Genomic DNA, 16743 nt, shown 5'->3' on the forward strand with positions numbered 1-16743 from the left:
TAGTCTACAACAGCACAGAGCCGTTAGAAACATTTTGACAAGTTGAATTAGACAAGTGGAGATTTTAGTTCCCTAGAAATACATATATGTTACATGACAAATGGATAAAAATTTGAGTCTGGGTTTTGTCAAATTTCCTGTTTGCAAAATTGTTCAAGGCATCAGATGACCTAGAACACAGATCTTTTCCCTGTCACCTGCTTGATGCCACAAGAGTATCAGAATGCAGTTGCAGCATCATTCTGCAATCCTCTCCTGTGTCTAATTTCTTCTAGTGATGCAGAAAGGTGGTCTTTGTGGTTGATATCATTTTGGTCAAAATCACAATTGCTGTGCCCTTATGCAATTAAAAAATAGTGGGTGGTTGCAGAGATCTTTGTGATGTCCATTTAATTTCTGCAATTCTGAAGCCTGATGAACACAACAGGCTTGAAAGTTGGCTCTGCTAATGATCTCAGGCAAGTTATTTTCTCTTTCTAGAACTCAGTTTTCTTATCTGAAAACTGGAACTCTTCATATGGTTGTTGCAAGGATTAAGTAAGTGAGCACGTGTAGAGCACTCCTAAGAGTCTGGGGCACATGAGAGCAGTATGTTAAGTGTTACCTGTTATGACTATTAATCCACTGGTCCTAATCTGCATATTCTCAAGGAGGTAGCACATCTTATTACTTGTTAACATGCCTTACTCCCGTAACTGGGTAAAATCAGGTTCAGAGAAATCAAGTGACCCGTCAAGATCACACAGCCTGGGTGTCAAATCTGTGTCTCAGTCTCAGATATAAATGGTGTGAAGAAATAGGGAATGTCTTTTATGGAGATGTTAATTATTTTTTGGTGTTCTAGGAATCCCTGGTCAGTGTTCCCAGGGATATAGTAAGACATGAAGTGCTTGGTTATAAATTCAAGAATCCATTTGCCTGTATCATGTTTTTTTCATTGAAAGTATAATTAGCCAAACCACTTATTTTAATAATGGGCCATTTCCTGGTGCCCCTGAGTTAGGGAAGTTTTCTAAGGAAAAAAAATTCTTCTCTGAGCTTGAATTTTGAGATGTAAGCTGTCTTTGTTATTTCTCCATTTTATTTTTTTTATTTCTTTTCTGTTTTTGTTTTCTGTTGGTGGTTTTTGCATTGTAGTTTTTAAAAATTTTATTTTTTTTTTATTGTAGTTTTTTAAAAAAGAAAGATGGGGTAGTGATTCCCATATCTGATAAATTAGATTTTAAGCTAAAGACGGTAGTAAGAGATACAGAAGTACACTGCATCATGCTTAAAGGGTCTATCCACCAAGAAGATCAACAAATGTAAATATTTATGCCCCCAATATGGGAGCAACCAACTACATAAGCCAACTGTTAATCAAAATAAAGAGCCACATTGATATGAGTACATTAACTATGCTATGTTTTTCTATACAAATTTCTCTTGAAGGCCTGAATTTCAGCATAGCCTTATTTTGATATATGACTGTTAAAATGTAATTTGTGTCAATAAAATATTGTGAAACTGGGCCATCTACCTCTGAGTCTCTCTCTATAGGCATAGAATGAATAGAGGTAGACACACATTAAATTTCCAAAGATTAAAGACATTGCTAAAGATCACACAAAAAGCACTAGCAGGTTTTTGTTAGTATTTGTAATACTAGAAAACAGGTAGTTTTCTAGTACTAAAACTGAAGGCTTTCATGAGTTAAAAAACAAAAAACAAAAAACAAAAAAAAAAAAACCACACCAGGAGCATTTGGGTAGCATAGTTGGTTAAGCATCAGACTTTCGGTTTCAGCTCAGGTCATGATCTCAGGATCCTGAAATCAAGCCCTGGGCAGGGGCTCCAAGCTCTGCAAAGAGTCTGCTTGAGGTTCTCTCTTCATTTCCCTTTGCCCTTGCTCCCGGCACAAGCTCTCTCTCTAAAGCAAGTATTTTTTAAATAAAGGAAAATAAATGAAACAAAAACTAAAAGCACAGGTATTTATGTATCTTCTTAAAAATACTAGTACAGGGTGCCTGGGTGCTCAGTTGGTTGGGTGACTGCCTCTGGCTCAGGTCATGGTCCCGGAGTCCCGGATTCGAATCCTGCAACAGGAGCCTGCCTCTCCCTCTGACCTTCTCCCCTCTCATTCTCTCTGATGCACTCTCTCTCTCTCAAATGAATAAATAAAATCTTAAAAAAAAAAAAAAAACTAGTACAGAAAACAGCACCTGTGTGTTAAAATTCTAGCATTTAAATGATGGGTGCTTCCACAATAATAAACCTAATTTAACTCCTTAAAAGTGAACTTTAGTAGGTAATTAAGATAGATACATTCTTGGCTGCTGCCGCTGCGACCCGGACTGCGTGCCAGCACCCCCACCCCGGACAGCTCCACCGCCATGGAGGACGTGAACGAGTACAGCAACACAGAGGAGTTCACAGAGGGATCCAAGATCAACGAGCAAGAACCAGCAGGATGACGGTAAAATGTTTATTGGAGGCTTGAGCTGGGATACGAGCAAGAAAGATCTGAGTACTTGTCCCGGTTTGGGGAAGTGGTGGACTGTACAGTTAAGACAGACCCGGTGACCCGAAGAGCGAGAGGATTTGGATTTGTGCTTTTCACCCAAAGACACTGCTAGCGTTGACAAGGTTTCGGAACCGAAAGAACACAAACTGGATGGCAAATTGATAGACCCCAAAAGCGCCAAAGCTTTAAAAGGGAAAGAACTGCCCAAAAAGGTTTTCGTGGGTGGATTGAGCCCAGATACTTCTGAAGAACAAATTAAAGAATATTTTGGAGCCTTTGGAGAGATTGAAAATATCGAACTTCCCATGGATACAAAAACAAATGAAAGAAGAAGATTTTGTTTTATTACATATACAGATGAAGAGCCAGTAAAGAAATTGTTAGAAAGCAGATATCACCAAATCGGTTCTGGGAAGTGTGAAATCAAAGTTGCACAACCCAAAGAGGTATACAGGCAGCAACAGCAGCAACAAAAAGGAGGAAGAGGCGCTGCAGCTGGTGGACGGGGTGGCACTAGGGGTCGTGGATGAGGTCAGGGCCAAAACTGGAACCAAGGATTTAATAACTATTATGATCAAGGATATGGAAATTACAACAGTGCCTATGGTGGTGATCAAAACTATAGTGGCTATGGCGGCTATGGTCATACTGGGTATAACTATGGGAACTATGGATATGGACAGGGATATGCAGACTCAGTGGCCAACAGAGCACTTACGGCAAGGCATCTCCAGGGGGTGGCAATCACCAAAACAATTACCAGCCATACTAAAGGAGGACACTGGAGAAAACAGGAGGAAATTGCTAAAGTTAACCCATCTTGCAGGACGACATTGAAGATTGGTCTTCTGTTGATCTAAGATGATTATTTTGTAAAAGACTTTCTAGTGTACAAGACACAACTGTGTCCAACTGTATATAGCCGCCGATGAATTTTCTTTGTTTTTACTTTGTCTTTTGCTATCTGTGTTATAACTCGATGTGGATTTGTGTTTATACAAATTTTATTTGTATGATTTCATGTTAAACCTCAAATAAATGCTTCCTTATGTGAAAAAAAAGATAGATACATTCTTTTACCTTGTACCCTTACATTTGACAAAATATACATGTGATTTTATATGCTAATTTAGCACTCGATATCCTTCAAATGCCTTTCCTGAAAGCAAGTACCATCACTGAGCTTGTGGAAGGTACCTGCCCAAAGTCTGTCTGTCTCAAACCTAATAAAAGGGATTGTATGGATCATTCTTTTTTTTTTTTTTTTTTTTTTTGGTCTCTGGGGAGGAAAGACAATGCGGGATTTCCCATATTTCCTGTAATAATTTTGGTTGTGAGATACTTAGAATTACTGATTTGTTATAGTTCTAAACATATATGATTTTTCATTAACAAATTTAACTTTTTACTATTGAAGGTTGAGAATCAGGCACCATTTTTAAATTGCTGAAGAATACAGAAAGTTGAACTGTCACCAGTAAAATAATCATTGTTTACAAAGTGAGCACTTCCCTTAAGAGACTGCAGCTGCAGAAACAGAACAATGGAGTGTACAAGAAAGTTTCATTTCCCCAAATTAACCTCGATTAGGACTTCTAGTTTTGCCTGGTCTTTAGCTTTAAATATACCCACTCTCTTTTGTTTCTTCAACCTTATGCCTGTGAAATTTATCCATTCTGTTGCACGTAACAATGTTCCTTTTTAATATACTTATGACAGTATTTTTATATCGATAAAAAATAGAATGTAACAATGTTCCTTCATTAATATACTCACTACAATATCCTTTTTATAAATATAAAAAGTAGAGTTATTCATTTTATTATTAATGAACACTTGGCTTATTTCCAATTTTACTATAGTAATAGCGCAACAATAAGAAGTTTATACTGATTTTACTGAATGAATGTAAACACTGAGTTGAGTCCATGACAGAGAGTGGAATTGCTGACCATAGGGTTTGTATTTGCTCAGCTCTAGTAGATGTTGATCTAGTAGATCTAGCAAATCCAGTTTCCTAAAATGGATGCACCAATGTACATTTTTACAAGCACTATATATATGGGCAATTCGGTTGCTCTGTATCCTTGCGAATGCTTGGCATGTTTATACATTTTTAAAGGTAGGTATTTTGATTGTGGGTCATGGTATCCTATCAGAGTTTTAATTAGTATATACCTAATGATTCATTAATGTACTTTTTGGTTTTATATATGAACCACTACCAAGATATTTTTCAAATGTTTTGTACATTTGCTATCCGTGTCTCAATTTTTAACTACTTCTTAGTTTATTTTATGTTGTGGTTACTAGTCTTTGTCAAATATAATTCACTGCCCATTATTTCTTCTCCTCTGTGTCTTGGCTCTTCACATTGAGGATGGGATCTTTCACTAAGCAGAGCTTCTTCATCTCAACCTTGTCTACATCTAAGTTTTCAGTATTTCTTTTAAGGCTAAGCATTTATTAATGCATTTATTTATCTTGCCAAATAAAGAAATATTTGCATATTTTAAGGATATGAAAATATTCTCATGTATTAATCCTTAAGAATTCTTGTCCTTATAGTAATATTCACAATTATTTTCATTTGAGTTAAATTTTACCTTTTTTAGGGCACTTGGGTGGCTCAGTGGGTTAAGGCCTCTGCCTTCGGCTCAGGTCATGATCCCAGGGTTCTGGGATCAAGCCCCACATTGGGCTCTCTGCTCATCAGGGAGCCTGCTTCCTCCCCTCTCTCTCTGCCTGCTTGTGATCTCTGTCAAATAAATAAAGTCTAAAAAAAATAATAAAGTTTACCTTTTTCATACAAATATCTGCCTGAGCGACTAGCATTTACTTAAAAAACGATTCTTCCCCAAATGAAGAGCAGTGTCATTTGTCATTTAAAAACATTACTCATGGGGCATGTGGGTGGCTCAGTGGGTTGGGCCTCTGCCTTCCGCTCGGGTCATGGTTCCAGGGTCTGGGATCGAGTCCTGCATCAGGCTCTCTGCTTGGTAGGGAGCCTGCTTCCTCCTCTCTCTCTCTCTGCTTGCCTCTCTGCCTACTTGTGAACTCTCTCTGTCAAATAAATTTAAAAAATCTTAAAAAAAAAGAAACAAACATTACTCATGTTAAAACTCTAAACGTAAGGGAATTGCTATTATGAATGGGTGCATTTCCAGAGAGTTCTTTCATTGTGGTATTTTCCTGTCCTTGCAATAGTTATATTTACTTCATTTGTAAGGGCCTATTCAGCCAGAGCAGCCCCACCCCGGTTGAACAGCCATTTTGTTATTTACGCAGTAAAACTTAAATTGATACTGCCCCCGCAGGGGAACTTACTTAAAAGCAAGTCCCAGAAACCAGTCCCAGCTAACAAAGCCGAAATACAAGGGTGGGTCAGGTCAGGTGGGGGCACATACTGTCTCCCTAGCTACCAAGGAGTATGGGCCCCGCCCTTTGGGTGCCAATTCTGACCAAGGTGATAGGCTAGTTCAAATATCTACTATAGGGTAAATTATAATTCAATTGGTCAATTATGTGTGACCTAGCAGGACTGTGCAGCTTTCTCTGTGTTATAATCTCGTTGGTCACCTGTGCATGGCCAGGCCCAACCACATGGCCTTTGCCCATAAAAGCTAGTCTGTAAAGAAGAGAGAGATCGCCTCTTTGCAAGAGATGGCATTGGTCGGTCAGTTTGATTCTCAATGCTTGGCATGAAATAAAGCTTTGCTTGACCTTTGCTTTGTATCAGTCTTGCTCCTTTGACCATGGACCTAACACATTCAGTAAGTATTAGTATGTGGTAGGATAAGTTTCCAGGGCATGTATTCCTCTAACAGTTTTTCTTTGCTCTTTTGCTTCTTTTCCCAATTTAAAAAAATAAATAAATGTTAGAGTAGGATTGTTCATGTCCAACAAATATAAACTTCTGGAATTCTGAATGCAATTCAATGGAATCTATAGATCAAAATGAGCTGGAGCCATATCTTTACCATAGTGTGTTTTCTGCGCTGTCAGTATAGTCTTAGATTTTCTTTAATTTACCTTAATGCTACCCTGAATATAGGACACTTTCTATGAAACATTTTTGAACTTTGTAGGATGATCTTTACCTACAGAGAATATTTTATTCCTTGTTGGGCAGATACAATTGACTAATTCAAATGTGGATTGCAATTCTGGGGAGGTTCAGTCTGACTCTGTTCTCCCCAGGTTGTTGGGTACAGCCCTCGAAAAATCTCCTGGAAGCTCCTCCTTCAGGTCCAGACCTGAACTCTGGGTTTTTTCGGTGGGGCTGGTGTCCCAGAGTCTGCCCTGTGCATCCATGAGGTGTTTCAGGTACAAACTCCTATACCTCACTTTACCCTGCATCATGGTTTTGCCAAATTTGGCTGCCTGACAGCTCCAGACTTTTTTCTTTTTTTTTTTTTTTTAAGATTTTATTTATTTGACACACACACAGAGAAATCACAAGTAGGCAGAGAGGCAAGCAGAGAGAGGGGTGGAAGCAGACTCTCCACTGAGCAGAGAGCCCAGTGCGGGACTTGATCCCAGGACTCTGGGATCATGACCTGAGCCAAAGGCAGAGGCTTAACCCACTGAGCCACCCAGGCGCCCAGATGTTTTTGTTTCTAAAACCCTGTGATACTGTCAAAAGTTCTGCTGGTTTCCTTACTTCCTCCCAGATCCTTTATTCAGAATCTCAAATTCCTACTCTCTGAAGATATACAAAATATATCCATTTGTCCTTTTTTCTTACACATAACTACCCCAATATTTTACATCTGTTAAATCCATTTCTAATATAACATTATACGTCAACTATAATAATATTTTTTAAATCATCTGTAATTTTTGTCAGGTTTTAATATCTATGTTGTATTCATGCCAAAGAAATTTTTAGAAAGTTCTTTTTCATATATTCTACAATACTTCATGCAGTTTAGGGTTATTTGTGGTTTTTTTTTTTTTTTTTTCAAGAATTTGTTTAGTTCCCCTGTGCATCTCCCTGGTGTCTTTCCCCTGTGAAAATCCCTGGTGGGGTTTTCTTTAACCATTATTTTCCTAGTTTTTCTTTGGCATTGGTCTCTTTGAATTTTCTGTCTCTATGGGGATAGATTTTGAGAAGAATTATTTTAGGAAAATTATATATATTAACTTATTTAGAAAAAAGACTTTAAAAGAATTTGTTATGTATTTCACCTAGGTTTTCAAATGTATCTGCATAAAACTGTGCTAGTTATAATTTGGTATGGACTCATTAATCTCCCTCATGCAGTTTTGTAAACCTGAATGAGTCAGATTTGGTCTGTGTCTTATCAGTTACTCAATTAGGTAAGACAGTCTATAAGAGGAGGAAAACGTGTTCTTTTCACCTGTCAACCCTTGAGTAAGTCTTACTAAATACCACAGTCTCCTCTCAGTCCCACACTAGTTATTCAAGGAGAAGAGTATCTTTTTACTCAGGATAAAATGGGACTATCAGGAGTGGCCTTGAGTGGAGACATCTATGGCGGGTTGTTCGGCTACCTCACTGAGGTCCATTGGCAGCAAAGACAATATTCTGGCAGAAACAGGCAATATTGTTCCAAATTAATTATCAATAAATTGATATTTGGTTGAATATGCCTCACTAAAGACCAGGAAGGAGGGAAACAGGACAAAACCAAAATAAAGTCTATTTGTATTTTGTTTCCTTGAGTAAAGAATAGCTGACAGTAAATTATATTGCTGGAGCTTGAGTCATCCAAATGTTACATCAAGGTTTGAGAAGGGCAATCTGTAATATTCCACATTTTCTATAGAGAAACTATATTGACATAATACTTGTAAGAAACAGAGGTTCTTGAATCTGTCTAAAAATAGCATATTGTGAATTAAAGAAATTTTTCAAGGCTAGCAGAATATTTTCTTTGTTTAGAAATCAGACTAGGTTACTTGGGTGATATTGGTGTTAAAATGAATGTCAAATAGTTTAAGATGATAGGTCAGAAGGATGGCTGTTTACTTGGATGTTAACGGAATAAAGCCTTCTAGCAGTGATGAGGGAACAGAAGGCTAGCTGAGGACAATGGAGAAGCTGGCAGCCTACAGCACCCACGCCCCCACCCCCCACCCCCCCCAGCCCCAGCCCACCCTTCATGAGTTGCGTGACATTCCTCAGGCACTCCGGGCTGCCCTAAAGGAAAAGCAAATAGTTAACCTGTAGAGATACCAATCCTGCAAGAGCTTTCTTACCAATAGCCTAACTTCCCAAATATCCTAACTTCCAAAGACTCCTAACTCAGTTTCTAAAGCCCTAACATCATCTTCCATTCCCTATACTTGAGGGAGCCTGAGGCAGAGGGAAATGTAAATAAAGTTAATTGTCTCCTAAACCTAAAGTTCATTGATAAGGACACTGATAGCAGGACTGTGAGATTCCTCCGGGAAGCTCTCAACTATCTTACTGTTAATGCTTTACTAAAAGGAAAAACCACCCTAACTTGAAAAATACCAAAGCCTCTGGTATTCTGTGTCTCTTCTTTAAAACATGAAAGTTCTTTCAAGCCCTCCCTTTTCCTTACCTCCCCCAAACCCATAGTCTGTAATCACCACTCCTCACAACCCTGTGGCAGCAGCTCTTTCTGCCCATGGTTCCTGCCCTGTGTTTAATAAACCACCATTTTGCACCAAAGATGTCTCAAGAATTCTTTCTTGGTCATCCACTCTGGCCTTCCCCCACCGAACCTCATTCAAATTCTAAAACTTCATCAGCATGACAGGGATAGAGAGGAACTTGGCGGTCACTTGGATTAGTAGTTCTCAAAACTTTTTCTTTTTAATTCAAATCATAATAAAGTCCAAATATTAAAAAAGCTAAAAGCAAAGCTGCTCTATTAAAATAGATGTCCCACCTGCCCACCTACATCCCATCCTACCTATTTGAAAATAGGTAAATTTCCCCTTGTCCCTGTTAAAAGCACATCATTAGAGGAGTTTCCAAGAAATCTCAAAGAATCCTTGTGGGTTTGAAAACCTGTGATTTGGTGCAATGTTGCCTTTGAGATACGGGGACAAGTCCTGAGGCTGCTGAGAGTAAAGACAGGCAGGAAAATTGTTCTGTTCCTCTGGGCTCTGTTCATCACCACCCCAGGGGATGCCATGGCTGCCCTACTCTCTGCTGCTCCACAGCTTTTCCAAAGTCTTTCAGTGTAGGTGTTCTGGCTCTCCTGCGATAAGGGAACTCAGGAGAAAATCAAAGGGAGGGATTTCCATCCGTGCAATGAAGGTGAGCAGAGAGGGAGAAATTGGAGAGGTTATTTCTCAGTACTGTCTAAGGCAGTCTGGTTTGTTAACAGCAAGGCTATTCTGGTAAATTCAGTGCCCCACTGACAGTGTTGTTGTCTTTAGTACATGAATACATGAGAAAGTTACTGGTATAGCCCACACAGATTTTTTTCTTTCTGTGAATTTGTTAGATTGGAGAAAGGACTTAGGTCTTCAAACACGTATGCTAGCTAACCTGTGAGAGTTTTTTTCTATATTAAGAACAGTATCTTCTCTGGAATAGTGTTCTTTTTTATTTTGTTGTTTAACATTGAGAACAATTCATGCTTAAAGAACTCTGTAATAGGAAAAGTAAGAATGCTTCCTCAAACTCTAGTGCCTATTTTGTGCAGGTAAAAACTGTGGAAGGTCTATTTTTCTATAAATGTATTAACATACGGAAGCATCCAAGAATACGCCTTCGGCACAGATACAGGCACATTCAGTCAAGTTCCTTAGGCCCTGGAGAAATCAACAAATTCTGAAGTATTCTGAAAGACTGCTTTGGGCAATGTAACTGAAGAGTAAAGACAGCAAATTCACTAGAGGGCTTCTGAGGTAATTTCTTTGACAGCTGATTAGCTTATCCTGCTTATCAGAATTCAGAGCAAAAAAACATTAATATATTTAACATACCCTAACAGTTTCTTGAAGTTTAAGAAGGGCTCATGAGCAGATCAATCAACCTATAATGTACCATAAGTGGGCTATAAAATAATTTTTATGCTAAATTTATGAGTACCTCTTATATAAAGGTTATGCTAGCTTCATGGACTGAGTTGAGAAAGCCAAAAAAAAGCTGAAAGAGTGCAGGAAAATATGACCTTGGGTGTGGGCAAATCTCACCTGATCAAAAATGACCCATAACTGATAGATACTGGAAATGGAGAAAGAACATTAAATTAATTGTGGCACCTTTAATGCATAAGCTCAAAGAAACACTTTGTGTCATGTTCTAGGAGTCACCAAGTTTTCCAGTATCACTGAGGGGAGCAGGCCCTATTCCTAGCCTGTGTAAACATCAATCACTATTCCTTCTAATTCTTCCAGGTGCTTTTTTCCTGGCCTTGATGAGTTTCCTCACATGCATGCTTTGGTAATTACTCAGCTGAATATTCAAGGAAACCTACTGATATCTGAAATTCTCTCTGGAATTCTTTCCTCACAGGATTCCCTACTGTGAACCACTGCTGCTTTGACCTTCCAGATTCCCAGCTGCTGCTAACCCAGAGACCTACAGAACTACATGTGGGTCTGTCCTCTGTAATGCCCCAGACTGAAAAGTCTTAATGCACTAAGCATTGGTCTTTCTAGGGCTCCTGTTCCTTCCCACCCCATTTCTAAGGGGTCCTTTTTCTTCATTTTGTGATGCCCAGTGTCTTGAAAACCACTTTTTCATAATCTTGTTCATTTTTTAAATAGTTTCACTTGATGCATAGATCTGGTTCCAGCCTGGCCAGAAGCTGAATTTCTGTACTGTCTTGCTTCTCATTGATAACTCATTTCTTATTGAAGACATTTTCATTCTGTTAATGTCAGATTATAAGTAACATTGTGTCTTATTTCTGAAAAGTTCTTCATTTTGCTCTCATGTTTGATGTTTTCCCAAAGAAATATAGAAACTTCTTTTTTTTTTTTACTGTCTGAAAATCCAAGGTGTATTTACATGGACTCTTGACCTTTTATTTATTGCCCTTTTGCATCTAAGTGTCATTCCTTCTGGTTTTAACTATTATATTTCTGGGTGTTTTATCTGCTTCATTTGTGATTCTTCAATTATGCATTCAGGTCTTAATTTTAGTTCGTCAAGCCCATAAATTTCTTTTTTTTTTTTTAAGATTTATTTATTTATTTATTTGACAGACAGAGATCACAAGTAGGCAGAGAGGCAGGCAGAGAGAGAGGGGGGAAGCAGGCTCCCTGCTGAGCAGAGAACCCGATGCGGGGCTCGATCCCAGGACCCTGGGACCATGACCTGAGCCAAAAGGCAGAGGCTTTAACCCACTGAGCCACCCAGGCGCCCCAAGCCCATAAATTTCTAGCCCATTCTCTACTGCTGTAATCTGTTTCATATTTTGTGCATTCTTCCATCTGGAAACTACCATTATAAATGTGCTAGAACCCTCTCATTTCTTCCTATTTTTCATGTTTATCTGTCTGTTCCTATGTGTGTGTATTCCCATGTCTAACAGTTCTTTAATTTTCTTCATTTAACAATTTTTTAGGCTATTTATTATATTAAAAATCACTCCGTATTTTCATTTCTAGATAATGATTTCGCTCTCTTGTGTAGTATTTTAAAATGATGTTGTCTTATGGAATTCTGATTTCTTCTCATGTGTGGTCCAGGACTGAGAATTCAAGTTTTCAAAGATCTTTTATTTTTCCCATCCATAGCATAAAGGAAAGAAGAATTCCATTCTGGAGCTTGTCTCCTTCATTCGTAGAGATTATCTGTCACTTCAAGTGTCCTGGCTTTGTGAGTGGTCTTTTTTTTTTTTTTAAAGATTTTTTATTTATTCATTTAACAGACAGAGATCACAAGCAGGCAGAGAGGCAGGCAGAGAGAGTGAGAGGGAAGCAGGCTCGCTGCTGAGCAGAGAACCCGATGCGGGACTCGATCCCAGGACCCTGAGATCATGACCTGAGCGGAAGGCAGCGGCTTAACCCACTGAGCCACCCAGGCGCCCTGTGAGTGGTCTTCTTTATAGCTTCAAGCTTTCCTTCAAGTAAGGCCGCGTCACTATTCACCACAGTCCACACGCAAACCAAGTCCTCAGGGCCAGGCAAGGATCACCAATGTCAACTTGATTTCTTTACTCTGAGATTCTTCTTCTTCTAATTTGAGACAGAGCTTCCTTCTCCCATTTTTTGAAAACATATTTGACATCTAATGACATTTTAGTCATGGTTTATCAAAAGTTTTCATGAAGTTTTGCCTGGATAGTGATCCATACTAGATTCATTTGCTAAGATTGTCAGAAAACTTTATGTAACTTTCAACATACATTATTTAACTTATTCCTCATAATGACCCAATGAATACAGGTGGACAGAGAAAAGAAAGAAAAAAAAAAAGCTAAAGGTTAGGCATTTTAAAAGACTTTACCAGAATTACATGATTAGTAAACGTTTTGACTATGATTCAAACCCAGGTCATGACATCTCATAGTTATGCACTTAGCCATGAACTTCTATAACCTATCTTTAAAGAGACAGGACATTTGGACATCTTACGATGTATTTTTCTAAAAGGAGAAAGGAGCTCAATTATTTGACCTGTACCTGACAGTTGAGTGTGAGTATATCCTATGTTCCTTGCTATTTAAGTAGCTTGTGAATCTGTTTGAATTACTGGATTTGGAGAAAAATGCAAGAAAATAAGGGAAAATAACATTATAATATTAGACATTAATATAGATTTAATATTAATTAAATAATTAATAGTATAATATAATATAATATAATAATAATAATGTCTATTAATATAGACATTAGACATGGCAGGTGGATCTAGCTTGGTCTCTTCCTTTGCTGGAAAGTTACACTATTTCAAATTCTACAGGTGGCTACTGGATACCTTCCTCTCACAGAAATTCTGAGTTTACTCTGTGATGTGCTAAAATCAGACGATTGGAAGTTACTCATGATCAATCCCTGATATTGCTTGAGCTTTATCTATTTATCTTCAATTAAAAAGCTTACTTAGTGATGTATTGTTCAATTCAGTTTGCTATTTCAACACTACTGTCCTTTGCATTTAAAAAGGTGAACACTTAAAGCTCTGAATTTCTCCTTTCAACAGCAAAAGCATCACTTACTCCATGAATGAGGTTAAGCAGATACACGTCATTAATATATCATCATCATCATCATCATCATCAAATCCCTACAAAAAGCAAAGTTCAGGGGCACCTGGATGGCTCAGTGGGTTAAAGCCTCTGCCTTTGGCTCAGGTCATGATCTCAGGGTCCTGGGATCGAGCCCCGCATCGGGATCTCTGCTCGCCGGGGAGCCTGCTTCCCCCATCTCTCTGCCTGCCTCTCTGCCTACTTGTGATCTCTGTATGTCAAATAAATAAATAAAATCTTTAAAAAAAAAAAAGCAAAGTTCAAATTATTTTGTTTAAATGTTGATATTATCTCGGGGCGCCTGGGTGGCTCAGTGGATTGGGCCGCTGCCTTCGGCTCGGGTTGTGGTCTCGGGGTCCTGGGATCGAGCCCCGCATCGGGCTCTCTGCTCCGCAGGGAGCCTGCTTCCTCCTCTCTCTCTGCCTGCCTCTCTGCCTACTTGTGATCTCTCTCTGTCAAATAAATAAATAAAATCTTTTAAAAAAATGTTGATATTATCTCTATGAAGTTTTTCTTCTATCCTACAGAATTTTCCAAAGAGTTTCTCAAAATCACATAAATTTTAGAAACTCCCAGTGAATTCTACAGACATAAGCATCATGTCTCTGGTACACACAGATTCCTGCTCATCTGAAGTTCTAAGTCAGATTGAATCTTACTCTTTTTCATTCAGTTCCAATTAATTTGAAAATAATACTATTTTATAAGCACAATATCCTAATAAGATAGAAGTTTCTATCCTTAAGTGTTTGTCTTAAGCATTTTCCAATTCTCTTGAAGTTGCAAGACGTGCACAGTATACCACCTGCATGATTATTAGCATGGATAATTGTATCAGTGATAGAAAAACACTGAAGGACACAGGATGGGACTTTTTCAAGGTGACAAAAGTTATGTAAGCTTATGGGGATGACTGAACAAACGAGGAATTTGTCCAGGGGCCAACATCTAGACTCCCAAAATAGGTCACTTCAGTTATGTGAGGGGTAAGTGGTTTGTGAGGTATAAAGATTCATTCCACAAATGCATGGTGAGAATGTGGACGGATTTTAGAGGCTTGCCTTTCCTGTTTTGTACTCCTGTGTTATGCCACCCATCCCCAAGAATGCCTGCCTGACTCTGTCTTAGCTACTCTGGAGACTTGAATATCTTTCTGTCTATTGCACTAAGTTCTAAGCACAAACCAACTATTTTGAACTCTGAGATTCAATATAGTTAAAGTTAGTCAACCCAAAACAAAGGTCAGTGGGTCCTAGCTTTATACCTTTATGAGATCCATTCCTGTATGGTCATACAAAATTCCAAAACTTTAATTAATTCCAGTGGCAAGCGTGACCACCATGCTAATTACCAACATAATCTCGACACCTTTTTCAGAAATTAGTCTCAATCTTGTTTAGTCTAATCAATTACTATAATAGCATAATTCTTGCCAGTTTATTTGTAGACAGGTACCACAGGCCAATATGAGAAATGAATCCAACTTCTTTAATGATATGTATAAGCCACTGAATTAACTGATGCAGAATCTACCCATTTTAATATATTTAATTTGAAATAAGTCAATCTATTAACTTTTCACTGATTACTTGCTCCTAAGTGTAACTTAACTGCTATATTTTCTCAATCTTGGCCATGAGTTATCCTATTCTTGAATACATTTTATGGTATTCTTATAATTTCTTAGTTATACATTTTTAGAGGTAGACTCTATACGTCTGAGCAGTTAGGTCATAGTCATGGTAAAGCTTCAGTCTCTACTAAGCAAGTGTCCTCCAAGAAGGTTGTATTAATTTATGTACTGACAGCATTACGTCATCACCAACAGTAGGATGAGGAGGAAGAAGAGGAAGAAGGGGAGGTAGGGACAAAGCGCAAAGACTACTACTACTTTTTAATTTTGGTCATGGGTAAGGTTCCAAGTCCCCTGGGGGGGGGGGAAGGTTTTGCCTCTAAAATTCAACAATTCAGAGACCTACATAGATTTCTTTTCTTGAATGCACTAGATCATATTTTTGAACCTGACTGAAAAAATTATTTAAAAAAAATTCAAATCAAGGGCACCTGAGTGGCTCAGTGGGTTAAGCCTCTGCCTTCAGTTCAGGTCATGATCTCAGGGTCCTGAGATCGAGCCCCACATCCGGCTCTCTGCTCAGGAGGGAGTCTGCTTCCTCTCTCTCTCTGCCTGCCTAGTTGTGATTTCTCTCTGTCAGAGCCTGGACGAGAGCTCTCTTACAGACTTTGCAGGAAAGAGGGTACCAGGTGTCAGCAAAGAAAGCACAGCTCTGGCAGAGCCACGCCACTTATCTAGGCTTTGATCTCCATGAGGTAGTGTGTTCACTGTCTGAGTCCAGGAAACAGGTGATCACCCGATGCCCCAACCCTACCATGTCCCGACAAGTGAGGGAGTTTCTTGGGACGGTGGGCTACTGTAGGTTATGGATACCGTGGTTTGTGGAGATTGCCCAATCTCCACAATCTCTCTATGAACTGGCAAAGGGGGGGCTCACTATGATAGAGTGGACAGCTGAGGCAGAAGGAGCATTTCAGGAATTACAAACAGCCGCACTGAGGGCCCCAGCATTGGCCATTCCAGATGTTACCAAGCCCTCCCACTTGTATGTGGATAAAAAAGCAGGGGTGGCCAAAGGAGTTTTGACTCAGACTCTGGGGCCTTGGCAAAGGCCAGTAGCCTATCTTAGCAAGAAACTAGATCCAGTAGCGGCTGGGTTCCCCCCTTGCCTCCGCATAATTGCTGCCACGGCCCTCCTGGTCAAGGATGCAAGTAAACTGACTTTGGGCCAAAATCTCATCTTGACCACCACCCACGCTACCGAGGGCCTTCTCCAGACTCCACCAGACCGATGGATGACAAATGCCCGAGTGATGCGGTAGCAGGCCTTCCTCCTCAACAAACCAAGAGTGACCTCCTGGCCCCCAGTGGTGCTAAATCCAGCCACGCTCCTGCCAGAGAGCTGGCTGACCATTCACATGACTGTGGGGAGGTCCTAACCCAAGTCACAGGAATAAGGCTGGACCTCAGAGACATTCCCCTCCCAGATGCAGAGATGACTCTGTTCACAGACGGGAGTA

At 39.3% G+C, this 16743-nt stretch overlaps 1 pseudogene; it reads left to right on the top strand.

Annotated features, from left to right (window-relative positions):
* The first annotated feature begins 2357 nt into the window (after positions 1 to 2357).
* On the top strand, positions 2358 to 3424 carry LOC123927042 (annotated as a pseudogene).
* The last annotated feature ends 13319 nt before the right edge of the window (positions 3425 to 16743 follow it).

This window comes from Meles meles, chromosome 16 (genome assembly GCF_922984935.1).
Source record: "Meles meles chromosome 16, mMelMel3.1 paternal haplotype, whole genome shotgun sequence".
NCBI lineage: Eukaryota > Metazoa > Chordata > Mammalia > Carnivora > Mustelidae > Meles > Meles meles.